This window comes from Pezoporus wallicus, unplaced genomic scaffold, assembly GCF_028554395.1.
Source record: "Pezoporus wallicus isolate ANWC-B61680 ecotype Strahan unplaced genomic scaffold, APGP_CSIRO_Pwel_v1 contig_227, whole genome shotgun sequence".
Lineage (NCBI taxonomy): Eukaryota > Metazoa > Chordata > Aves > Psittaciformes > Psittacidae > Pezoporus > Pezoporus wallicus.
This window is the reverse complement of record NW_026635704.1, coordinates 2,765,994-2,792,276: the sequence shown is the minus strand read 5'-3', so window position 1 is coordinate 2,792,276 and position 26,283 is coordinate 2,765,994. Positions and strand designations below refer to the sequence as shown.

The following is a 26,283-nucleotide window of genomic DNA, read 5'->3' as shown; positions in this document are numbered from 1 at the left end:
CCACTGTAAGAAATGGTGACTATATTGTAGCCAAACGTGAAGGCCTACAGTAATCACTGCAAAATTAGTGCACTCTTTTGGATTTATTTCTTCTTTTTTTTTTTTTCCCTTCTCCTATAATTATTATAGGACTTTGTCAACAAAAATTGTAATAATTAGATTTTGTGCCCAAATGCACAGTCAGCAAAATATGACAGACATCAGTTTACTCTGTGCCTAGACCCTACAAGAGTTACATACACACTGCACAGGAGTGAGTGTTTTGGTGACCCATCCAGCCCCCTGTGTCAGTCCTGCTTTACTGTCATGAAGCATGCCTGTGGGCCTTCCAAACATCATTTATTTGTGAGAAAGAGAGCTGCAATCGGGTGAGATGATTAAAATTCTGCAGATACACAGCTGACACCTTTTTGACCCAGATCTGAAGTTCAGACTTGGAAATACTTCAGTCCCTTGAAATTTTAAGTCATGCTTCACAGAACTGCTGTTTTTATAATTTATAGGCAAGTGTGATAATATCATTGTTGATACGCTGAACATCAGTGTGTGTGAATCAGCCATCTGCTGTCAGGGTTGAGTCTTGTATCTCCCTGGCCAGTGACAGTGGAGGTCATTAAACCATGATGGGTCTCTGTCAGATGGGAATGGTTCAAGGTAATAACATGGCTGTGTCCAAAAAAAAAAAAGCACTTCAGCCTACTGGTAGTAATGACACTTGGAGGTCTGAAATAGGGAAAGGGGAGTTGTAATAGGGGAATGGAAACTATGAAGACAGGGATGTGAAAGGCTTGGATGTTTGAGAAGAACAAAGGATGGCTTTTGTAGCCGGGTTTTTGGGTTAATTGTGAACCAGATGAGGAATGGAGAAATTACACAGGGGAGAAGCAGCCTTTAGGATTTGGAAAAGAAGCTGCATACAATAAGGATTTTTTTGGAAGGCTCTGACCCTTAGGTCACTGACCTAAGAGCGGTAAGGAAACAGAGGTATAAAATGCATGTAGTCTCATTTTGTCTAGACTTGCATACCTTGTATATTTTCCAAGTGGAGAGTGCTTGGGTATTTTGGAACTCGTACAAATACCGAATGTCTTGGAAACCTAGCATACCCACAAGGTTAGATCCTTGTGTTAAACTTGCTGTGAGATACGGGCAGGATGTGGGGTAGAGCTAATGATGGGATCCTGTGCCATCTTGCTCTGCCAGCTCCTGTTTCTTTGGAGATAGGGTAATCAATACCAAAAAAGTCTAATGCAGAAAATAAGAAAATTTGACAGAAGATAACTGATTCAAACCAAGGGAGACCAAAGATGGTTAAGAAAGGACAGACATGACTGTGTGTGCGGTGGTGGGAATTCTGCCATACTAGCTCATGCGGATTGCTGCCAGGCTGTTGAGAGAGACCCTGAAGTTAAGATTGGGCTGACACTTTAAGAATCAGGTCCAAGATACCTGGCTGCACACCTCATGGATTACATTTAGTCTTTATTTGTTGCAGTGAATTCCAAAACGTACTCTTAATAAGTATATCCAAGCAGGAGGAAAAACAATTTAAAAATCCTAATTTAGTCAGTAATCTAGTGGTAGGAAATTGTCAAGCTGTAATTGTCTTCTGTATCTTCTATACTCCCCCCATCTTGTTGGGAGATTTTTTAGGTATTAATTTTTAATTTAGTACTTAATCTTCCTACTTTCTTCCTCTCCTTCTCCCCCAAAACCTCAGACCCCAGTGGTAAAAAAATGGGACGTATCCCCATGTAGGTCACGGTGTGTGCTGGAGGTGATGCACCTCTGTTAAAATCTTAAATGCAGGTAAAGCTGAAAATGGCTGCAATCACTTTTATGCTGTCTGTCCCCCTTTGTTCTCTCTCCCTCCCCCTTCTGCTTCTGCTCACTTGCTCTCTCTTTAGTATAACACAGTTGAACAGCAGTGAAGTGTAAAATGTGCTTTTGCCAAGGTCAGTTTCTTGTGATTACTCGCCTGTGGCAACTTATGCCAGTTGCAACAGACTGAGTCTCAGCAGTCCACAAAGTCACACTGGTGCTTGTGCAGAGGACACCCAGTGTAGGTTATAGTAACCGTAGTCTGGAATAGCTTGCAATGCTGCTGAATTTTACCAGCTTTATTTAACTCTTCCAATCTAGTTTGTGCTCGCTTCAGTGGATTGGAATCTGTTTCATGATGTGCTAGGTTGTCCTGTTCTCTGGAGACCCTCAGGGAGGATTCTGTGTAGATGAAATCCTTGTTGTTAGAGGTGGTTTCCTTTCTTACAGTGGATTGCTCAAATTTCAGGAATTATAAATTAAAATAAAACATCACAGACACATACATCTTGTAAATTTGTGTGTGTATGTGGTTGGCTTGCTCTTGAAGAAAGTCATATCAGATACTGCTGAAGCGAATATCTGCATAGTAAGAAGTATTACAGAAAAGTTTAAGAAGTAGCTTTTTAAAGAAAGAGCTTCAAAGATAGTGACACACAGTCTTTGTACCACCTTTAAAATGTTGTATATACTCACAAGCATCAAATAATGTTTTGTTTAGAATATAATACCAATTTTGACTGCTGTGACTGGGGAGCAAATGTGAGATTCAAGAACATCTCTTTTAGGAGATAAGATTTGTTGGATCCTATTTTGTTGCGCACACTGGATTGGGTACCACCGTGTTACACAGTAGAAGTGGGAGGGATGTCCACCTTCATTCCCATTTCTCATATATGAGCAAACATACCTCTTTATGGAAAAAATGTTATATTTAGAACAGAAAAGCGTGGACTTGCTGGGTTGTTTTGCTTATTTGTATTTCCTGGGTTGTTTTATTTATTTGTACTGTCATCAACAATTACATGATTTTATTTTCACTCTGGAAATGTGTACTTTTCTAAGAAGCATTTAGCTCTTGAGTTCTGTGATAGTGACTTTCTTGAGTTCCATTATAGTGACTTTTTTAGCTGATAGTTACCTACCTGTCACTACTGACAAGTTGAGAGGCAATAACACATCTAGATGATCAGCTGAAGGGCTAGAGCAGAATTTTGGTGACCTTTGTAATTCAGTTAGGTGCAAAATTCCATTGCTTAAAATTGGTATGCATTTGATTAATATTGAAACTGTGTGTTGCTGTATTAAGCACTGCTCTCTTGTCTTTGGTTTGGAATGTTTCCTTAGCACAAGTAAAATAATGAGTCAGCAATTGAGTTTTGATCCTGTAAACACCCTTGCACAAAGTGTGCAAGAATATTCCCATTGCGCTCAGTGGAACTCCCCACAAAACAAGGTGAGAATTCCGAAGTCAAGTGATTTGGAGCACTGCATGAAGGGTTTATCCTGTATTTTCTGTTTAATCTTGCTTCCAGGTTCACAAGAAGTATTTTTATGGAGGAATATGTTACCTGTTGCTTTTTTGCTTTTTTGTATATATGGAAGACATTAAATTAACCTTTTGTTGCAAGTGTGTGTTAGATTGACATTTGCTTCTATGGTTTTCATAGCCTATATAATTCTATTACGATTCCAGGTCCTATTTCTTTGCTTTTAATAGCATTTGTATTGGCCTAACTCTTACAGAAGAATGTGCTATGAGATCTGTGTTCACACTTTGCGATGATTGATCTGTCTACTTTAAGTTGGAAATTCATGGTGGAAATGAGCAGTGTTTCTTGTGTCTGTGCTGTGGTATAGTGGCCTACAGCACTTGCAGTGACGCACATTGTCTTCTTATGGTTAGAGAGAAAGTGGAAATGAGTGTTACCTGTAGGAAGAAGCAACTGTACTAATAGAAGCTGGTCTTCAGTCAGCTGAGAAATGAAAAAGTGTGTTCTTGGGTGCAGTCATACAGAAGAGTTGCATTGTCCATGCTCACCACAAATTGTCCTGCTAATTTCCTTTCATCTTAAGGAACTTGAGGAAAGAACTGTTCAGACACTGAAGTTGGTTTTGAAGCATTCACTATGATGTTCTTGCATTGGGCTGCTGCTGCTGCATGCTCTGAGGATTTCCTCATCGGTATGTTCAGCACGAGCAAGCAGCTGACAGCTGAGATCGAAGAAGCGTGCACAAACCCTGAACTCATTCAAATCTGTGTGCAGACTCAGAGCCAATTTTAAAAAATTTATTAGAACTTCAGTGTTTCTCAGGTTCTCCCCTCCTGATTGCAGGTGATGCAGGAGTGCTTTGCTGCAGGCAGTAAAGCTGGGTGTGTTTAATTCTGGACGAGTAAGAATCCAGAGCGCTTGAAGGCTTGCAAGATTTGCATCCTCGTTTTTTTTTTAACTCATTTGTGGAGATAGGAAAACTTGGTAAGAGATTTATCCGTACACTTCCTAGTAGTTTTAAAGGGAGCTCTCCAAGTCAGTGTCTTAGTCAGCTTTGACTGTGCTAATTCAGACAGGCTGGAAATACGCATTTTAACATATAGATAGAATCCTATTTTTTGTAATGCACCTGCAACTTGAGAGTATCACAAGAGATTTTCCTTTCTGAAGATGACCATTGAACTCCAACATTTCATGTACTCATTGCTGTATTAATTTTATTAAAAGCAGACTGGGGAAATGAGCAACAAATCTGTGTTGTGCAGCAAACATGTTACTTCTCCATATTCTTTTCTTTTTAAACTCTTCCTATTTATCTTGATTTTCTTGGCAACAGTAGTACTATCTCCTCATAGGCATTCAGTTCACAGTCAGACGTAGGGGAGTATTTGGGGATTAGGAAACAGATAAAGAGAAATCAAAACATTTAGAGAAAACATTCTCAAGCCCCATATAAAAATTTATTCCAAATGAAGGCCTGTGTTAATCCCAGGGATCAATAGCTCTGTAACAGTTATCACCCACATATCCCTGGAAGATGAAGGGGAAACTAGCTGACAAATCAGGGGGGTTTGTGTTTCCCTTTTAATGGCAAAAGTATCTTTAAGCTTCTAAGAGCTTTTAATAAGCACTAATTTTGCATTTCAGTTATGATAAAAACATCATCATCCAAATCATTTTCTCCTTATTAGATGGACAAAATTTGGTGATCAGAAAGTCAGATTAGGAGGCAGGTTTTCTTATGGTTTGTTACTTACGGCTTTGACACCTGAATCAGTGCATGGTCTAGGACAGTCTATAACATGACTTCAGCTTCCCCATGGGAAATACTGGCTAATAATTTTCTGCCTTACGGATGCATATGAAGATTAACTTCATGGAACGAGTGAAGTATTTATTAATAAATGATCGTTATTGGTATGTCACTTGCTTTTTCATAGCAGTGACATTGGTAATATATTATTCCTGAGGGGAATGTAAATGAGCACGTAAAACAGAAGACACTCATTTGAGTAATTTTCATTAGCCTTCATCAAAGCATGTGTATTCAGTGGTGTCCATTTAGTGCTTACTGTTTTGATGATTTAAAAATACTAAAGAAGAAATGTCACCAAATATGATGGGATAACCCGAGATCATGCTCACTTGATCTGGATTCAGATTGCATCTATTGGAGTATCTTTGATAATGTTCTTTTAAAGGCCTGTTAACTGAGAATGTAGGCAAAGTAGCATACATATTAAACGCAGCTACATTTTAGGAGTTTAATCTTGTTGCATGTTTTTTGCAGTACAAGTGTGATGTGTAATTAAATTATGAAATGTCCAACAGCAGCATGGCTTTTTAATCTTTTCTTTTTTTTTTTTTTTTTAGTTCTCCATTTTTTCATAACTGAGGGTAAGGAGAAATAAAATATTTTGCCAGTCTGTTTCCAGTGTCAGAGCTGTCATTTGACCCCTGGCAGGAGATGTGGGAGAATGGGCATTGCATTATGTTTCTTTCGGTGAGCAGTTTGAAGTATGTGACTGAACAGCAAGGTCATACAGGGTTTTGAAGCAGGGTTTTCTTTTAAGATGCTATTACTGTCTTCTTAATAAGCACCTTAAAGAAAAAAGGCCCCTAAATAGTAATTTTGGTTTCTTTATAGTTTTAGACTTCTGTAATTTTTCTACTATACTTTAAATATTAAAAATAATCTTGTGGTAAATGTCGTTACGGCTCGGGCTGGAATTGCTTCACAGAGCCTCTCATTTTTTGGGTGAGGGTTGTAAAGAAAGAAATGAGATAAATATGAAGGACAAAGGAGAGGAATGCACTTGAAAACCTGATCTGCTGTCAAAGCTGAGGGACAGAGGTACTTTTTGACATGGTGCTGAGTATTGAGCTGCTGTCTGAAAAGAGCAGTGGTGATCTTTCTTGCACCCATTGGTTCCTCTGCCATCATCTCATTGGACTAAGATTAGGTTTTTAGATTGTAGTCTAGTATATCTAAACATTACATTTGAACAAAGAAGCAAATTCAGCAGCTGCCTTTATAAATTGTGTTATCGAAGGTGCTGGCAGTGACTGAGTTGCACCTTAAGGATTCTTTCATTGTGGTTTCTGTCAGGAGGGTCCCATTCCCTTTGCCCCCACTGTGAACACCAGAGCCTGTACCTTGCAGCTGTGTAAAAGACAGTTTGGGAGTGTGGTCCAACATGCTCAGTATCCTCTGCAAGATGGCTGAAGGTTACTGGTTGTGGCTTTAAACCCTTGTTATGAAGCTACATAACAGAAATATTCAGAACTCAAAAGATGTAGTTAATTTAATCTTCTAGTTTTGCATTGAAAATCAGAGTTTGAGTTTTCATCTTGCGTTATTGATGGAGTTTTTTCTCTCTCGAGAATTAAACCTGAAGCAATGACTTATGAGTCATACTTTGTGCCCCATTTGCAAACTAACTTGACTCATCAATGATTCTTCTTCTGGCATGATTTGGGGGAAATGACAAATATTTTTTTCATGTGTAGTTTTTAATTATTATTATTGACTGTTTAATAAAGACAGAGATGAAGACAGCCCAGCTAAATACCTGATTTTATATAGGTCTGTGCTTCTACATCGTACAATAAAGTATTGTACAATTGCATACGAAAGACGGTAGAATGCGGATTTCTGATTCTTTAGTGCCAGTATCAAACAAGGATGGTAACAAGGAAGTCTTAAGAGGTCATCATTATGCCCGTATTTCCTTTGCCTTAATAGTTTCCAGATGTATAAGGTATAAAAAAATATCTCATGTCTGGAAGATACCTCCTGCAAGTAAAGCCCCAAACACAGAGCTTTTAAATTCTAGATCTTCTTTAAGCCATAAGATCTCACTATCTAATGTTAATATGCATTTAAACAAATTAGACTGGTCTTGTAACTTCTGGCATACTTAATAGTAATTTTTAATTGAATTATTATTGGATTAAATTATTTTTAATGTTACATTTCTCTTGTAGTATAACCACAGACAATATTTCTCAGTGCTGATTTTGTGGAAACTTGAAAAGAAAAAACAACTTCAATAGTGCTTTCTAAGTTTACAAATTTATAATAATCTAAAGTTAACACTTTAAACCACTATAAAAATAGTTGCTCTTATTAAAAGCAACAATGTAGCTTTTTCTGTATAAAACTGTTCTGGACTTTTTTCTTGTGTCCAAGATCTAACTACTCTTAAATGTCTTCTATAGAAACTATAAGAGCTTTTGAGTTAGGCTTCTCAAAGCTGCTGGTTGTTTATATTTGCCTGCATTTGTTAGGTGTCTGAAGTCTTGCATGTAAACAATAAATAATCTGTTTGATATTATATAATCTCACTCTACATTCATTGTCAGAACTTGACTTAGGGTTTTTGTTTCATGCACCATAATGCTTCTTCCCCAGCTATCTGTAAGGAAAACACAAATGGGTCTGGCAGTTGTGAGGTGATGAAGCTTACAAAGCATTTCCTTAAGAAATTAAAGTATGTATTTTTCTGCTGTATATTAAGACTTAAAATCCCTATCTTCACTCCATGACTGATTAGTAGATCCTTTAACTGAAGTGAAATCCTGAACTGAAGCAGCTTTAAAAGCCAGCTTGAGGAATTGACGATGTAAAAGTTGTTGGAGCAACTGGAGAAAAGAGAAATGTGACAGATGTGTAGGATATCCATATGCACAGATTATGGGCAAACAAACATATCATAGGTAAGATGCACAGATTCCCTCTGCAGGTATATGAGAACCCAGACTCTTCTACATCCTGTTGGCATTCATCTATAGGGTATGAAATTAGCTTGATTTTTATGTGGCTAAACCAGGTTTCTTAAATTATTGGCATCAGTTTGAGCTAAATATTTCTTTCTTATTACACAACAAATGGGAAAACTTTCCTGCCAAGGAAGGAACAGAACTGAACCATAAATGTGACAGTAATATTTCTTGTAGAGCTTTTCATCCAAGATTAATCTTTTCTGATAGGGCCACCTCTTAATTCCAGGTAGCTTTTTCCTCCATTCAAACTGACGAAGCAGCCATCCTTCAAAAAGTAAAGATAAACTTGCTCTCGAATTCCCCATTTCTGTTCTCTGCTGGAGGCATCCAGTTTTGTTGATAATGATCTAATCTGTTGCATAACCGGAGAATACTGAGCCTGCTGCCACAGCCTGCTTCTTTCTTGGCACTGTGGAGGGCTTCAAAGAGAGACTGTGTGTGTGAGGCGACTGCTGTACCAGCAAGACCAAGGGGATCAAAGCATATGTTTAGGAATGGAAAACAACAAAAAGAGAAGCCGTTGCCACACAGTTGCCATCCTGTAACTGAAACCAGTCTCACAAAAATGAACTATTTCAACATTAAGGATAATTATTTTAAATTCTAGAAAGCAAGAAAAGATCAGAGATTTTTAAGGAGAATTCATCATGATTTTATTTTGTAGATACTTGGTGTGGGGAGCACTGTTTTTCACAGAATGAATGTGTTGACACTTGCATTCAATTTAATTGTTTTTGCGTGATTTTATGCTGCATCACATTGCTTTCTTGGCTCCTCTAATGTTTTTAATTAGTAAGTTTTAAAATGAAATCAGTTGAAAAATTACTTGAAAGTAAGAAAAAAATTGTGGGAAAATTTTATGTAGCAATATTCTGTGAAGGTTGGACAGTCGTTTCAAGACTGCATTTAATGAGCTTGGGGAAGATACAGTGGTTTGTGGTGGTATTTTGTTGTGGTGTTTGGGTTTTTTTTTTTTTAATTTCATAATAAATGGAAAGAATTTCTCTTCATATTATCCCCCAGAGTTTTGCATAAAAATACCTGATTTTTCAGGAGATACCTAATTTATGAGCATCTGTTTTATCTTTCTTTGAGTTTCATGAATGAATATTAAGTGTTATTCCTTGTACTGTAAGTATGGTTTACGTTATAATGCAGTATTGGTTTAAATTTACTCTTTTTCAGATTCAAATGGATTTTTTCCACCTATAATTTTTAATGCCATAGGAAAATCTCAGTATTTATCTGTACTGATTTAGTAAGCTGTCATAATGGAAATGTAGGAATCTCAGCTGCATGTTATTAGGGAAACTTGCTCTAATACACAAAATATTTAACAAAAAGAAACGATGCAATTTTCACAGTGCCAACTTTATAGCAGTGTCCTTCTCCATAGTCTATTTGTCCCTATCATTTACTTTGTGGTTTTTATGATAGGGAAAATTATAGTAATGTTTTTTCATACTCATCGATTCCCCATCCAATGGAGGCAAAGGAAAGTTGGAGATACAGTAAATTTACTTTCTCTCCAGCATCCTTATTGTTATATAGTCTTCTGTATGATGCATCAGAGTTAATGGTAGTGACTATGCCTTTTATTTCTGTGGTGGGTTGGTGACTGACATATATACAGTGTTTCTCAGATTCTGTGACTTCCAAGAAAATAAGAAAGCACAATGTGATGACTCTTGGTAGAGATGCACTGAAGTGTTGCACCTTGATAAAGGGTATGGCATTCTTCCCACGCTTGGTTTTGCCCTGCAGTGTTAGAAACACTCCACCACTCGTGTTTTCCCCTCTTCTTTAAGAAACAGATTCCTTACTATTTGTAAAATTACACGTTTTGAGCTACCTTGTGCTGACTATTACAGGAGGAAGCCATAGCTGGGATTTCTCCTTCCTTTGACTACTTTGCCCTCTGTGGTGCAGTGTGTTTCTTCAGAGGTATTTCCTTGTGAGGTGGGAAGGAAAGGATGCTCTGTCAGACCAGACCCTTTGAGACCTCAGCTGCAAAACTCTACATTTTAAAGAACATGAGCAATTTTTTTCAAAGCGGTATTCAGAAGTTATCCTGAGGGTCACAGAAGGTATTTTCCTTACCCCAAACTACCCCAGACCCTTTCTTAGATGCATCAGTCTTTGAAACCTTCCTTTAGAAGTCTGTCTTTTTAACAAGGGCCAAGCAAGATATTTTATTGTGTCCTCCACACAGCAGAGTTGTTCTGACTGAAATTAAAATACTTGACAAATCAAGACTTAAGGCAGAGACTTGGAATAAAAAATTTCAGATCAGTTTTTAAAGTCTAGCAGAGTTGTAATGGATGGAGAGTGCTCTGATCCCTAATTGTAATGCTGAGGGTCAGCTCTATTGATCCTACCTCTTGTTTGAGAATCACTATCATCAATTTATTAATTTCCATAATTATGTTGTTTTGGTACATATTAAATAGGTGTTTAATCTTTTTTTTTATATGTCATTCCTTTTCTAGTAAAATGGATCAGTGGCAGAGAAGTTGTGTGTGCTTAGTGGAGCTTTCTCTTGTCCTCTTTTTGGGTCATTGAAATCTCTGCTTTTGAGAGGCTTTTGTGCTCTGTTTTTATGTTGAGGGTATTTTTGACAGGGAGTCAATGCTCAAATTGCTGTTTTAGTTACTATGGAGAAGCTTTCCCACAGGAAGGCTTATGCTCTATTTTCTGAAGATGGTCAAACACTGAATTTGCTCAACTTCCTCTTAACTTGCAGTTCGGAAGTTCATTTTGTACCAGTTGTTTTTAGACTGAAAATTCATTTGGCTTATACACACTTCCTTTTAGCCTTTGTTATCTGTACTGTCCTAATGGAAGAAGAAAAAGATGAGGATCAGAATAAAAGACGAATATATCCTGAAAGCCTGCATATCACAAGGGGAAATTAATGTAGCTGTAGTCTGACTGCAAGGTTTTATTGAGAGAGAACTCACGACTGTCTTGGAAGTGAGTTTATTAGAGATTTCTGGTATATACTGATGTATGTCTCTTACTTGTGGGTATGGTTTCCTTATGCAGGATGCTAGATTGTGGTGTTCTCATTTATGTTGTGGGGCAGATAAGAGTTCTGTAAATAAGTTTGTTTTCATGCGGAAAACTTCCTGGATTGGGCCTGAATGGCAACAATGTGTGATTTGGTGCATATGTAGTGGTGGAGTTTTTTTGTGGTTTTTTTTTCTGATACCTTCTGTAGTTTTTCTTTGTGTCTGATGTATTGAGTACCATTTGAAGAGGTAGCTACATTAAGGTGTAGTTCAAAGTGGCAGCAAACCATCCGAAGCTGAGATCTTGATCCAGAAATAGATAGTGAAAGGTTCTGAAAGCATTTTATTTTCATGTGCTCTGTCAGTGTCTTTGCGGATTGAATGCTTACTCTTAAGCCCGCTGTTCTCAGACTAGTTAGGTTGTGTGAGTTTTAATTTTTCTTTCAAGCTCTCACCTCCTCCAGTGATAGGAAGGCAATACTGTAGCCTTTGAAGGGCCCAAAGGTTTGATAGTATTGTGCTGCAATGCAGGCTTTCGTCCTGATCCCGTGCAGTCCACTGTGATGTGAAGGGTAGGAGCCTTTTTCACCTCATCCTTTTTATTTCTTTTAAATCACCTGTTAAATACCTGAGAGGGAGCAGACTTTTGGGAAAAAAGGTTTTCCACATAATAAGAAAAGTTGGAGGAGAAATGATTCAGAGAGGGAACAGATTTCTAGGTTATGCTTGGAGTATTAGTCAGATTCAGGAAAGACTTCAGAACATAAGGCTAAGATTCAGCATACTTTCAAATTCCTGACTGAAGGCAGATCAAACTGCCATCAATTATCTGTAAATGCAGAGGTATATTAAGGGCCTTTTAGCTACCTAGTATGAGAGTCTGAAGACATAAGAAATGTTTTCTGGTCTCATTTTTTTCAAAGCATGATATAGGAAGAAAAAGGAGTAGACATCTATAGAGGGTCTTAAGGTGTCAAAAACTGGGAAATAACCGTGTTATTAGATAACCTGTGGGGAAACAGATAAAAAAGCTGTCTTGCCCCAGGTCACATTGCAGCTAATTTTCTAAGGTTGGGATTAGAGCCAAGGTGGTCTTTGCTGTCTCCTTCCTAGCTGTAAAAATGTAAGAAGGTTTCTTCCAAAATTTCCGTACTGAAATCCTTAAGTTGAATTTGAAGGAGTTCTTTAAACTGCAGAGAAATGGTTTCCTGAACAGATGATAGAGAAGTCTTGAGGAGTGCCAGGTTTTGTTTCCTCTTCTTCTTTTTTGTGGCTCTGTCTTGCAGAGTTTTGCAAACCAAAGTTTGTGAACTCTTCCAGAGGATAAAGGCTGAAGCTTCTTGTGTATAATCATGAGCGAGCTGACAGAGACACTCTGTAAAAGTGACAGTTACTATGTATAAAAGATTAATGACAGATGGGAAAGATTTTGTCATTGAGTCTTGCCCAAATTGTGAACATTTTCAATTGTGTGACCTTTTCTAGTTTAATTAGTATAAATTGTAAAAGCACAGGGCATCATGATTACAGAAGACAGATGTTGTTCAACAGTATTACAGAGCTTATCCCCTAAATTTGGTATGAGGTCTGATGTTTGCTGCTGGATTGCAAAACTGAAATTTGCTCTTAACAAAGGATCATCTTGAAAAATCGAATTCATGTCGAAGTTTCTGGTGCCAGCCAAACCTCTGGTATTTTTGCTGCTACTAATTCAGCTCATTTTTTTTGTATCAAAGTCTTAGAAGCATCAACACTTCCCTTAATGTTCATAGAGAAAGCAGCAATTTGAATATGCATGGCTGAAAAAAACATTTCCTGCAGTCAGCTCAGCAAATCTTGTGCTCTCTTGAATACTTGATCCTCAGAAAATATGTATAAAAACTGATTTATTGATTCATATCCACACATTTCAATGTCGGGGGGGGGCGTGGGCGGGGGGGGGGGGGGGGGAAGAAAAAGAGCAAGGGCAACATACAGAAAATTCATGATGCCATGAAGCTTAATTACCTCAGTGTGTTTACTAACTTCTATAGAGTCCTTCCGTCTTTGGAAATGCATTTTATTTACTTATAAAGCAATGGTTGTATAATAACTCCAGATAAGCTGTGGTAGCATGGGGTGTTTCTGTTCCCTTCTCTATTCTTTATTGCAGGTGTAAGTTAAGAGACTGCAGCCAAATTTTCCCTCATACATAATGGAAGTTTCTGTTTTCCTTCAAAATTTCTGGACATGAGGCTGCCTTTCTTTTTCTTTTATTTTTTTTAAATAAGCTTTTAAACATATATATATATTTACTGTTGCTACATAAATTGACTTAATAACCTTAATATAAAAGCAAAAAAAAAAAGAGCTAAGAACAATTTCTATGTACATTATCATTGCTTCTTCAATGTTTTCATAATAATTTATCAAAATTAAAGAGACTGTCCTGGTGAAGGAAGTTTTTAGCACTTTATAACTGATGTAGAATTATGTGCATGTGTTTCTATGATGTTCATGGAAACGAAGAAAAGGACTTGTAGGTTGAAAGAAGAAACTATGGCTTTCTGATACTGTTTTGTATTTATTATGCAAATGACCTTGTATTTATTTTATTTTCCTGCAGCATTAGGAAAATAGCATTTTTAGGTTGCATTTTAATTTAGTTGCTTCATTCTATACTTACAAAAGGGAGCTGTGGGAATGTGTTTTGCAGGGTCTTTTTGACTTGGCATTGTGTAGTTGAATAAATAATTTGCATTTGAAATGTGAAAAAATCAGTACCACTTAGGCTCCTTCACTCTAGCAAGCTGGTCTACCTTTTTGTCTAAGCTAATTCAGATCAACACATGTTTACATCCAACATCCAAAACATAACAGCAAAAACATCTTTACACAAGTGGTTGGACATCTTTAAACCTGTTCCACGGTGGAGCAGCAGTTTTGTTAAGTGGTGAGATTTTTGACGTTTAGAAGGCAAATGTTACAAAGACTTCAGTTTTCTTAAAAAAGAGGAAATCTTCCCTGTTTCCTCTCACAGCATCTCAGCCATGCAGTTGGTACAGGGACTAGACTTGTCCAGGGCCATCCATGAAGCCTGAACCTGAGGCATGATGGCATCTTCTTTAGGGATGCTAAGAGGCCTCCCAGATGTAGGTGGGTCCATGTATCAACATGACTAGATTCTCACTGCCTACACATGAACAACAACTTTGTTGTGGCATTTGTGGTATTTTGACACCATATATTTTTTTACTTATTAATGGTGATAGGTGCACATTAGGGACAACCAAAGCTGGTTTTCCCATACAGCTTGGTTTACAGATCAGGGAACTCCTGTTTTGAACATCAGTACAAAACAGAAATCTTGTAGCCATCAGATATTAGATCTATAATTAGTGTGCTATTAGTAATTTATTATTGTCTCAATGAGCTAGTTACTTCTTTTCCCTGTTTTAGGTTTTATCTTATTTGGTTATGTGGCTTTGTCAAGACCTCATGAGGTTGATCTCCATTCTAAGGAAAATTCACAATTTGACCTGGTATTTTGATTGCAGTTTTAAAAAATGCAGTCCTCTTTGTAGTGAAGCATGGCTTGACTGACTACAGCTTAATGATAGCACAGTTCTCTTCAAAATGAGTTTTGGTTTAGAGCAGCAAGGATTGATGTGGCCTTGTGAGGGAAAAGTGGTTAAAGACAGAGAATATTTTTCCTGCATTGGTAGGAGACCTTATGCTTTCCTTATTCATTCTTGGGTTTAGCTTTCTGTTTTTGCCTCTATTACTTAAGATGTGTTTCACTTCTAAGCTGAGCTCCAGAGAGGTGTTACATTTAGTTCAGTGCAAATTCATTAGCATTATTATTTGGAATAAATTGGACTTTTGTGGAATTGTAAAATGCCGTTCTGAGTTTTTCCCAATTTGGAAGTTTTCATTGTTGTTGACAGCTGGCAACTCATCAGTTGAATGCATTCATATGAACAATGTATGTCTTCTGTAGCTTATATGTGCTGATGTGTGGGTCATGTTGTCCTCACAAACAATACATTTAATTGGATTAGGAAATATTAATAATAATGTGAAACCGAATGTCAAACAGTAACCACAAATATACCAAAAAGGCCTCAAAACCTTGTCCTTCAAGGCTTAACAAATGTCTAAGGCACAGGTCAGTGAAGTGGGAAATTTTGTTATAAATGTGCATGCACACTGATGGGTCTTAATTTGTTTCTGGAGCATCCAGTTATGGCTGTCGTCTAAAGTTATTTCATTAGGAAAACCAGAAGTGTCTAGTGTAGTAGGATCTGAAGAATCCCAAAGGATTGAGTATGGCGGTTGCTGTGTTTTTATGATAATATTACCCTTTGCCCCCTTGTTTATCACCTATGAAATCGATTACATTTTCAGTGATATTAAATTATTGTTGCAGGCTTAGATTCTAGATGCAAATTAAACTTTTGATTAATTCTTCATTGACTTTGTGTGATGCATGAATTTCAGTCAGAGTATATGAAAGTAATATTTAAAAATTCCATTTCAGTAACGTAGTAGTGACTGCATGGGATATTTTGCTGCTCTTCTGGTGATTGGAGAAGCATGGTTTTCATCCCTTGGTATGCAATAGGTCCTCTGAGATGCATTCTGCGTGGAGAGCATTATAGCTTAAATAAGATGTAACTGTGGAACTGTAATTAAATACAAATTGCAGTGCTAGAGTACACTCAACAAATTATCAATAGAGGTTTCATGGTTCTGAGGAGGCTCTTATAGGTAAATTTGAATGCTTTTGCTTTAATTCTACACTTCTGTTATAAAAACTTACTCTGTTGCCAGCTCTCAAGTTTTCATCTGTGCTTTTGACTTGTTTGCTTTTCCAAACAATTTCTGTTTCTCTTTTTTTAATTTAATCCAACACTCAGAGAAGCACTTGCACATGTGTGTTCCTGTTTTTTTAAATCAAACCTTGCTCATTGGGGCACAACTCTTGTTTTATTAAACTCTAGCTGCTGGGAAGTTCTTAGGGGTTCGCTGAGCTCACATTTGCTAGTGAAGTGTTCCAGGTTATAACAGCAGCCTTTGCCATGCACTGACAGTGTTTTACATTAACAGTATTTATAAAAACGTGACACTGAGGAATAACCTTGGAAGATGAAGTGTTTGTTTTTTAGCGTGAGGTATTTCTTCTAAAATTGCTAATTATAATGCTGGGGATGAAATCAAAGAGATATTTTTCTTTAAATTAAAAAAAAAAGTGTTTATATAATTTTTTTTAGTTCAGTTTCATTTAAGTTTTCAGTTTCTGACTTCTAAACAGTTTGCTTTGTTAAAATAAGCACATTTAGTGCAAAGTGAACTTCAAATTTCAAAGCACTGACAGAAAAATTCTGAATAATCAGGCCTTTGATGGCACATTAATATTTAATATTGAACTGTTTACTAATTGCATAAAAGATTTTGTTTCTCCCTTTCTTTTGAAGAACTAAAGTATTCGTATGAGCTCCAATAGACTGCTGCCAAAGATCTTGTCCTCTGAAAAATTCTAGTACAATGAGATCAGTCTGGCTGGGATTTTGTAGGGGGGTGTAGCTGTTTGGCAGTAATGTGACAAAGGAGACTGTTGGTGGTGGGATGGCTTTCATACATTCAGAAGCTTGTTTCTAGTCATCCTTCTCAATTTCCACCCTCTTGATGGGATATAAAATGCTAGGTTTGGCTTTCATTTTAATACAGCTGAAGCTTGGTCTTGTCAGTGAGGAGGTCCAAGTTTGTATCTGTTGGAATTCTCTGGAAAGATGATTCATCTTTCAAAGCTGTTTTTTTCTAAAATACTACTAATATATTAAAGAATCCATGTCAAACTTGTAGATCAAAGGCAAACTGTGTAGAAGCACATTCTGTATTACTGCATACTAGGGGAAATATATTTTATATTTGAAAGGGAATTCAAATAAAAAGGGATTTATCGCTCTGATGATCTTGGTTGGCTGGCAGTGAGAATTGCTTGCCTCCTGCCTGAATTTAAGTGTACTAAATAGCTGAAATAGTAATTAGGAAAATAGACTGGGTGATCTGTTCATTTCAAATTTTGAATTTTTTTGCTTTGTCTTTTACTATGTTGTGCACTGGATTTATCCTTCTAGTGAATAAAAAGTATTCCAGGATGAGAAGTAGAACTTTGTTTGGTAGGATATCTTGCAGTATTGCCTAGCAGAAATTTTTATTCATTATTTATCATCCCTGCTCAGATGATGCTGAGTATATACATGTTTTCTTTGATCACTCCTTGGTTGTTGTTCTCTGGTGTTCCTTGGTACATTACTATAAAGTCTTGTTTTAATATATTATAAATATTCTCATTACTTCATCCTGTTACAGTTAGAAGACTTGAGGCTTAGGTATTTATTCAGTGAGTGTATTTTAGTTACAAATATTTGTGCCTATTTTTCCTGTTCATCTCTGTAGCTACCTGACATGTCATACAATGTCTTTCAGCTTTTTGTTTCAGTGACTACAAGACACTTCTGGTTCTGTGCTTGCAGCCATTCAGGCTATCAACTTTTTTGGCAGCAATTATTTTAAAACAGTTTCAAACAAGGATGGAGTTGCTCACAGCTTTGTCCAATTCACTATGTAGGAATTGTCTTAAATGCCTACTGGGCTTAGAAAAGGATGAACTGGATTGTGGCGTATACTTTGATCTTTCTGTTTTCACTTCAGTTAATAAGTGTTATTATTCCCCCCCCCCCCCCCCAATATTTTCCCAAAATATTTTCAAATCCTGTTTTCCTGTGAGGTTGGTGGCATCCTGTTCTTAATACTCTGACTTGAGCTGCTGGATTGATAACTGCTGAACTGAGAACTCTGCAGTCACAGCGTTGAGAAAATACCATTAAGTTTTACAATGCAGTCTCTTTCCCTTTGATAAAATCAGGATGAATTTCATTTGGTGTATAATAAGAGGTCTCTTATTTGATTAGTGGGTTTCATTTTTTTTTTGGTGTGTTTTTGTTTGTTTGGTTGGTTGGTTTTTTGCTGTTTTTTTTTTTTTTTCCCTCAAAGAGCTTGAGTAGTAGAATAGTAGTAGGGTGAAACACAGTACAATTTCAAATAGTCTATGTTTTCCTTTAAACTGCATTAGTTTGTCATCGATACGGAACTTGAAGCTCATCAGGGGCAGAATTCCTGCTCAAATATGGACTGGGATTTGCCTTTGTTATATTCAAACCTGGAAAAAATGTTGTACCTTCCACTGAAGTGCCCATTCATAGTGCAGGCTAATCTTAATCTAGTACTGCTTTGGCTAGTCAGCTTTCTGTAGGGAAAATGACTGTGATGTTAGCAGTAGAAGAGAATGCATATTGAAGAACTGAAGAAAAAAAGCGAATAATTTCCTGTTCCTGACCTCATAGAGAAACCTCTTCCTTCCCCCCAGCCAACCATGTTAAAATACCATAAATTTTCTCCATGTTTTAGCTGTGCTCAGGCAGGCACTATGGAAGATTTGAAGCTGTAACAAGATCCCTTTCGTCCTGAAGAGCAGGACTGAATTTCACCTTGTTCTTTTCTGAATGTTTTCTTTTGGCTAGACATTGGAGTTGTATTTGTTTTATATTCTTTTTTTTTCCACAGGATATCTGCTAGTGAAGGGCAGTGTTGTTGGATGTACATTTCAGCATTTAATTTTTTGGCTCAATGACCCATAGCTCCTTTTGTTGATGTTTTTGGGGAGGGAACAGGTCAGTGTTAGTGGCATGAGATATGAGATAAACTTCTTCATCACTTAGTGCTAAAACCTGAAGACAAAATTGGAGAACGAAGAAGATAGAACATCAACTTGCAATATTTATTTTGAAATTGAAGTATACAGATTGAAGTTTGTTACTCTATGTAACATTAGCCAAATTTTTAATATGTAAACATGATTCTTTGTAACTAGGGAGTTGAGTAGGATGTATCATACTGTGATAGAAATGCCTTTTAAGTAAAGTTGTGTTTTATAATAGGATGCTTGGTTATAAAACTGTTTAACTAAGTAGGGATATTCTTGTTGTGAGTTCTTGGGGAAGTGCTGTTATACTTGGGATACAGTCAGTACAGTTTGATTCATGGAATCATAGAATGGTTTGAGTTGGAAAGAACCTTAAGATCATCTAGTTCCAACCGCCCTGCCATGGGCAGGGACATCTGCTAGACGCTGTTGCCTCTGTAAGGTGAAATTCTTCTGGCTTGCTTAGCATCTGCTGTTTAGAAAAAGCACTCTTGGGTTTCTACTAAGGGATATCCTTGAAAAAGTCACATCCTGATCTGGAATAGTGGGTCTCAGAATTCTAATTGCCAAACTAAATTTGTTTGAAGTGAAGAATCCCCCTTGTCCTTCCTTTTTAAAGCAGTGAGCTGTGTTATGTCTTACAGCTGACAAAAATGTGCCAATGAAGACAAAACAGATTTTTCCTCAGGAGTGCCTTCAGTGTGTTTCAGAAACTGGTGATGCCAGGGGGAACATCAGCAGAAGTGCCCAGCAACAAGGGCTTGAAAGTGGCTTGTAGCCCAAATATTTGCTCATTTGCTATGTTTAATAAAGCAGGAAAGAGAAAAAGCAATTTTTCACTTCTGAAATTTGGAAATTACATTCTGAAGCAAGTTGAAATGTTTTTAATAATAATGAGCTAGACCTGTTTCTAGTTTTACACTCCAAGCAACTGTGCTACAGAATGGTTTGAAGTAACTGTAGATTGCTGTTTGCGATTTGAGCACTCCTACCTTGTTGGCAAGATGACTTTGAAAGTGCAATGAGGCAATCCCCTGCTCAGATAACCAGGACTCAGTAACCACCAGAAGCAGTGAGTGCAAAATTGGTCAGTGATTAAGGAGGAAAAATCTGTTACAGACTGCTCTGCCATCTTTCTGTGTGACCTCAGGTCTGTTTATTGGCTCTTTCTTTTGTTTGTGTGAAGGGTTGTGTGTGTGTGTGAAGGGTTATGTTACTCTTTGGACCAGGTTCTCTCCCTTTGAGTACCTGTGCTGGCTGACTCCACCAGGGTTATTTCTGGTCAGTACAGACGTAAGATGAGAAGAAGGGTTTCAGTTTACATTGTCAAATACATTTGATTTCTTTTAAAACTTCAGCATTCAGCTTGTATGTAGAATATAGATTGGTATTTTCTTAATGTGCAAGGTAGGAAGGAAAAAGTTAAGATGATGAACTCAGAATATAAGGCTATGAGCAGGTCAAAGATTGAAGTAGTAATAGTAAAGCTGCTCTGGAAATTAGTTTCATCAGTATATGGTGCTAGGTTTTACATGCTGATGAATACTGGATATGCAGAGAAGCTCCTGGATGTCAGAGAGAATGTCCATAAAGTTGTTCCACACTTTTAAGTCTGTCCCTGCAAGGAAAGGCCATTGCATTCTGCAGTGTTCCTCCTCTGGATATGCTAATGCACTGTGAAAGTGCACATCATGCCTGGACGGGCCCTTCTGATAAAATACTGCCTGGAGATCTCACAAAGTGCTAATGTGTCAAAGCACCCACAAGCAGAGGGTGAATAATACTGCATTCTAAAAGGTCACGTCTATTGAAGTTAGCCAGTGCACCCTTCTCATGTGGGGCTGGAGACCACTCTAAAAAGTTCTGATGTTCTTTGTAATCTCAAAATCCGCAGTTTAATTGGTAAAATCAATAGGGCTGATAAAGTGTCTTAATTTAGACAGGAAAGAAAAGCAAATATTAAAAGCTTTAAAGCCTTAAAACTGGCTCTATGAGTTAGTATGGCTATCTGATTTTAAGCCTTTCCTACTGTGGTATTCCCCAAAATGTGTTATCTATTCTGGGAATTGCCTTATTCTCATTTCCAGTCTTACTTTGTGTCTTTACCGTCTAATGAGAAAAACGCTTCCACTTCTTGGAACGATTGCTGGTAGTTACATAAGGACCATTTGCTATGCAAAGGTAATAGTTATCCTCTCGAGTGGATGGACATTTTTAAGTTCTAAATCCAACTATAATCTTATATTTATTTTTCCTATCTTACATTTTGCAGTAATGTTCATCTCTCTCCTCCCGTTCAAAACCTTATGCTTTTTTTTTCCTGTTAGGCTTTATTATCATGAAATATCGTGAGGGTAGTGTATCATTAGTGTGTGTAGCATTAATAAATAAAATATGTGCAACTAAAGTATAATTGGAAGTAACTTTTCTATAGTTATGCTCTCGCAGTTTTATTTGGGACCTGGTTACACTTAAACATTTCCCATAAAACGTAGATATGTAAAGCTTACATGTGTTAGTATAGCTAAAAAAAATAAGTAAGTCTTCAGAGGACTTAGCAGCAACACAATACGTTAGACTTGTCAGCTATTTTTAGTGTCGTGCTGGACATCTGTGTTCATAGATAACCTCTTGTCATAGACTTAATTGTTTCTAAAGTATGTGTCTGTCGTGACTATTTTAATTTCGAACTTTCTTACATCTCTGAATTCTAGATTATTTGCTGTGCATTTTTTTCTGCTGTAAGGAAGAAACATTTCCTATTTAGTGAGGAAAAGGTTTATCTCATCACTACAGTTACAGGACTGCAGGCTGAAGCAAAGCTCTGCAGAGAGGAAATTCTCTTCCTCCTTTTGTTTCCTTTTTTGGTTCTTCCCAAAGAACTGTTCCTTGACCCCACTTGGTTAGTTTAGAAGTTCTGGTTCACCAGAATGGTCTGTTCTCTCAATTTTTCCTTAAAAAGGAAAAGCATTTTGAGTCTGCTTTTATGAGTGTATTTAAGTAATGTTTGTTCTTCTGTTCAACCAGTGTTTTCATTGCTAGACATTTAAAGGATAGGTGAGAGTTCATCTTTGAAGCATATACTTTGCCAGTTGTTTCTATGCGCTGTGGTTGTTGCTTATTTAAGTTAGGAAAGCCATTGCCCAGGGTCACTCAGTTTAATTCAGCTTTGTTTTTCTATTCCTGGTATCTATTGAAGACTGGTAGGTCAGATCATTCCAAGTTTGGTATCTCAAGCTTACATTTTGATGTCTGCTTCTCTTTGAGGGACCATTTGTGGTCACTGCTGCTGCTTCTGTTGAAAGTAAGTTTATTCTCAAACACTCACAAAGAAGGTGCCAGCTGATTTATCTACCATGCAAACTGCAAAGTCCTGACTTCCTACATGGCAGTCTTTCTTTGTGTATGTAAATGAAGTGTAGGTATCTCCCTAAGTAGTATGTTTAAGTTAGGTCTGTGCTATGCAAGGTCATTCCTCTGATACTTGTCTAGTTTCAGCTGCCAAATGCTGTTTCTAAAGTGTTTAGTGCTTGCTTAGTGCTTTGTGCTATGTCTTTGAAGTCTCCTGTTGTCAGAAAAACCAGTGGAAGAGCGGCCAGCATCTCCAGTGCTCTGTTTCTCACTGCTCCAGAACACCTGTTCCCTGGTGTTTTGCAGAGAGCTATACTGGATGAGGGAGAGCTTGGGCCTCATCCAGCCTCAACCTTTCTGAAGGGTTGAGAGTCTAAAGGCAAGGGAAAGGCTTGATTTTTGTCAGCTTGTTTGCATGTGTAATCATACAACTTCATAATTAAACAGAACCAAACCCACTTCTGCTAGGACTTAATGTTGTAGTCCAGTCCTCATTGATTGCACTGAGGCATAAAGATGGGTAATTCACAATACTTGTTGCTTGGTACACCAAGAATGGCATTGCATAGGTGACGATGTTTGAATACTATCTCACAGATACTGCGTCTGACCATAGCTATTAATCAGCTCAGACTTTGGTGAACATAACATTTAAAATATTTACATATTTGGAACAGCAACAAAATAAAAGCGTACATAAGTTTATAGTAAAATTAAAGAAAGCATCTTACCAGCAGTATCCACTGTGACTAGGTATAATAACATACTTTTCTGAAATTCCTGTTAAATCCTGCATTGTAAACACATTAAACTTAACTAGATGTTTCATGCCAGAAAAATGCTACCACTTATTTTCGCTTGATGGGATTTCTGAAGAGTGCTGTCTTAACAGGAGAAAATCGTCAGTTAAAACAAACCCAAAGTTACAAAAGTAGCACAGACTTGTTAACAGTCAGGACAACGGTGCTGAGAATGGTTTGACTTCACAGAAGCAAACCGCGAACAAAATCTGAGGTAGTGTGGGTATATATGTGGTCAAGTTATCGTGATGGTTGTACACCACACTAGCAAGATAGCACATCCAAAATGGGGTATTTGAGTGTACTGAAAGTAGGACACTTGTACCTGGTGTAACCCATCTGGTCAGCTAAAATGTACTCCAGGAAAACTTTACTCTCACAGTAATTGACTGATCCAAGTTCTTAATTACTTTCCCATATTGTCAAGCTAAGCTATTTGATTCTTTACCTACATGTGTTTTGTTTTTCTTCCCTGGATTTCATCTGCTTCCTTTTTCATTCTAGTGTTTTAGTAATTCAGCAAAGATTATGTGTACACCTGGGAAATTATCTTCCCTCTTCTCTAAGCATTGTGAATGGGAGTTGTTAGGTAAATGCAGTATGTCTCACTTTGCTTTTGTTAAACCAAAGCCAACCTTGGGATTAACTCTTCCACACATTTTCCTCAAGTCACCCACAGAAAACACCTTCAGTAGTTTTTTTCTAGTAATGCAGGCTGGGGCCATGGATGAGCAGGAGGTGAGACAATAACATTTTATTTTATCCTCACCTTTACAGTCATGCACAGGTAACAGGGATGATTTTTTTTAAATGCATGGGTAAGCAATTGCTAGTGTACAGTGTGCTGATACCTCGTTAATTACAGCTAAATGTCTTTAAAAAGAACCCCTCATGATAATTGGCAGCCACCTTTTTGTTTATAATCATTAATAATATAAAATTAATCTAGTCTACAGTGGGTATAGAAGGTAATAATCTGTGTTAATCAGTTATAAATGAAACCTTAATATTTGGTTAACCTGACAGTGAGCACCAGAAATAATTTCAAAAACCCCATCTTTTTGAGTTACAATTTTTAACTTAAGCTTACTGGTGGGAATTGGCTGATGTTAAAGATACTCAACAATTTCACCTCATCCTTACTGGGGTTTCCGCTTCTTTTTTTCTCTCTTAGCTAAAGGGTAAACTTCTGTGAGTTTTTGAATGAGAAGAGGGATGAGACTTGGGGGTGGTATAAGGAAAAACAGGATGAAAACATCATTTTGAGAAAGTATTTTCTTTCTAGACAGAACATTACTTTGTCTCATACAGAAGCTGCTGCGCTGGCTTTTCCTATCGCTGTGCCTCCTGGAGGCTATGGTGACCTCCCTGAGCACCCTTCACCATTGACCTCTGAGCTACCACTCATGCCTAGACGTTTAAAGGTGTCCTGCTTACGGAAAGCTGTATTTGTCCCATCAGAGGGATTTTCCAGCTTCCTTGCTTTCTTAGGTGTGGGAAAAATTCTGGTAACATATAGACAGTAGTAGGTGATGGATTTACTAAGTGTTTAACTCACAAGCAGCAGGAGGAGTGTGATGATGCCGCGTAAGGCCATGAAGGAAATAAGGAAATTTTCTGGGATATGGAAGCATGGATTCTTTGAATTGAAAGGAGCTCGCGCCTCAGCAGAGGTGCTGTTTTGGGGGGTATTTAATCAAAGAAAAAAAAAATACTTCTGAATTTGTGAAGGAGCTTACTAAGAGCAAAATGATTGCACTTGTACCTTGTAGGCACTGCTGCTGTGGTGGCAGAACCTGCAGTGAAAACAAGGCTTCTTTGCTTTGATAATTGTTTGTACTTCACTGTCTAGCAAGTAAAGTTTTTCTGAGAGGGGCATGGTGATGGTCACTTCAGAAGGACCCAACGAAGATGTTGATTACTGGTCTAAAATTAAAGAAAAGGAGGTGCTTTGAAAGAAACTAAATGACCAACATAGTTGGTCAGAGCTAATATTGGCTGTTTTCCAGGTCTGAATGTCACGTAAGAAATTCAGTTTGAAGAGAAGTAAACTTGAAAGGAAACCTTAATATTTCGCTCACAGTATAAACAAACATGTCAGTCTGTCTTCTTACGAGCTTCCATCCTGTTGCTCATGCATGAATTTCTCTTCCTGTTTTCCTTCACCTCTTCTCTTGTGTGGTGTTTTTGGTGGGCACAGTTCTGCACAATGTCAGAGCAAAGGTATAGCCAGCAAGAGTCAAAAGCAGTCGTGACAGGGTAACACGAAGAACAGAAGAGTAGCAGAGCTTGGAGCCCAGCTTGTTCTCCTGGATCTTGGTGGGTTTTTTTCAACAGGTACAGTTCCCTCATGTCTCCCACACAGTGTGTTTCCGTACCCTCCCTTCTGTGCCTGTGATGGAGAAGTGATTTGATGTACGTCTACCCACTATTTCAAGATGCATCTTATGAGCAAGCAAGTGCAAGGAGAAAAATGTGCCCATTTTGGTCAAGGTTTGGTGCTGCTTGATTTGAGGACTGTAAGTGGTTTAAAGATCTCTTTAATGACAATGCACTAATATATTAAAAAGGAATGTCCTCATATCTCCTTTGAATGGAAGGGTTGTTGTACTTGATTTGTTTGCTGTAGTTGTAAGCTCTCTAGGGTAATGACCTCTCATGTGGTTTGTAAAGCACTGTGTTTACTGATGGTGTTCTGCAAATTGCTGTAAAAAAAATAATATGGGGGGGTCATGTACCAGGACTTACCTCTTATATTCTTTTCCTCTCTTCAGTGTAATAAAATGGTAAAATTATAATTGAAGATCCTAGGCTAATGTAGCTGAAATGCTGTTGTTTTCCATGGAATTAGATGCCATTTATCAAATGGTTAGAGTAAAAATATCTTTTTTAATTCTTTGAAGATGGATTTGTCAGAGTTTGCTTTGAAAAATCCTACTTTTATATAGCTATTACCTTAATTTTGAAAGCATTTAAAACTATATAGTTAACATGTCTGTAGAGACAAGGCAAATGCTCTTTAAAAACTCTGTTGTAGTTTAGTTTGTTTCAGATATTTCTGAATGCAGGAACTGAAATTCTGTTGATTTCCAGTAAATAAAGAAAGTTTTGCAAATTTTGTTCAAGTTTAGTAATTTTTTATTTTTTTGAAATACTGAAAACAAAGGGATTTTTCCCATTTTGAAACTTAGGTACAAGGTTTTGCACTTGTTTCTGCAATCATTAATGTTTTTTTTAAGACTTCAAATTGTGGACTCAGTTGATTATATGCTAAA

The 26,283-nt window shown here is 37.4% G+C and overlaps 1 protein-coding gene across 2 annotated transcripts in view; it reads left to right on the top strand.

The window, feature by feature from the left end:
* LDLRAD4 (low density lipoprotein receptor class A domain containing 4) overlaps positions 1-26,283 on the top strand; it is a 282,359-nt gene that overhangs the window by 45,286 nt on the left and 210,790 nt on the right. The gene's annotated exons all lie outside the window — the stretch shown is intronic.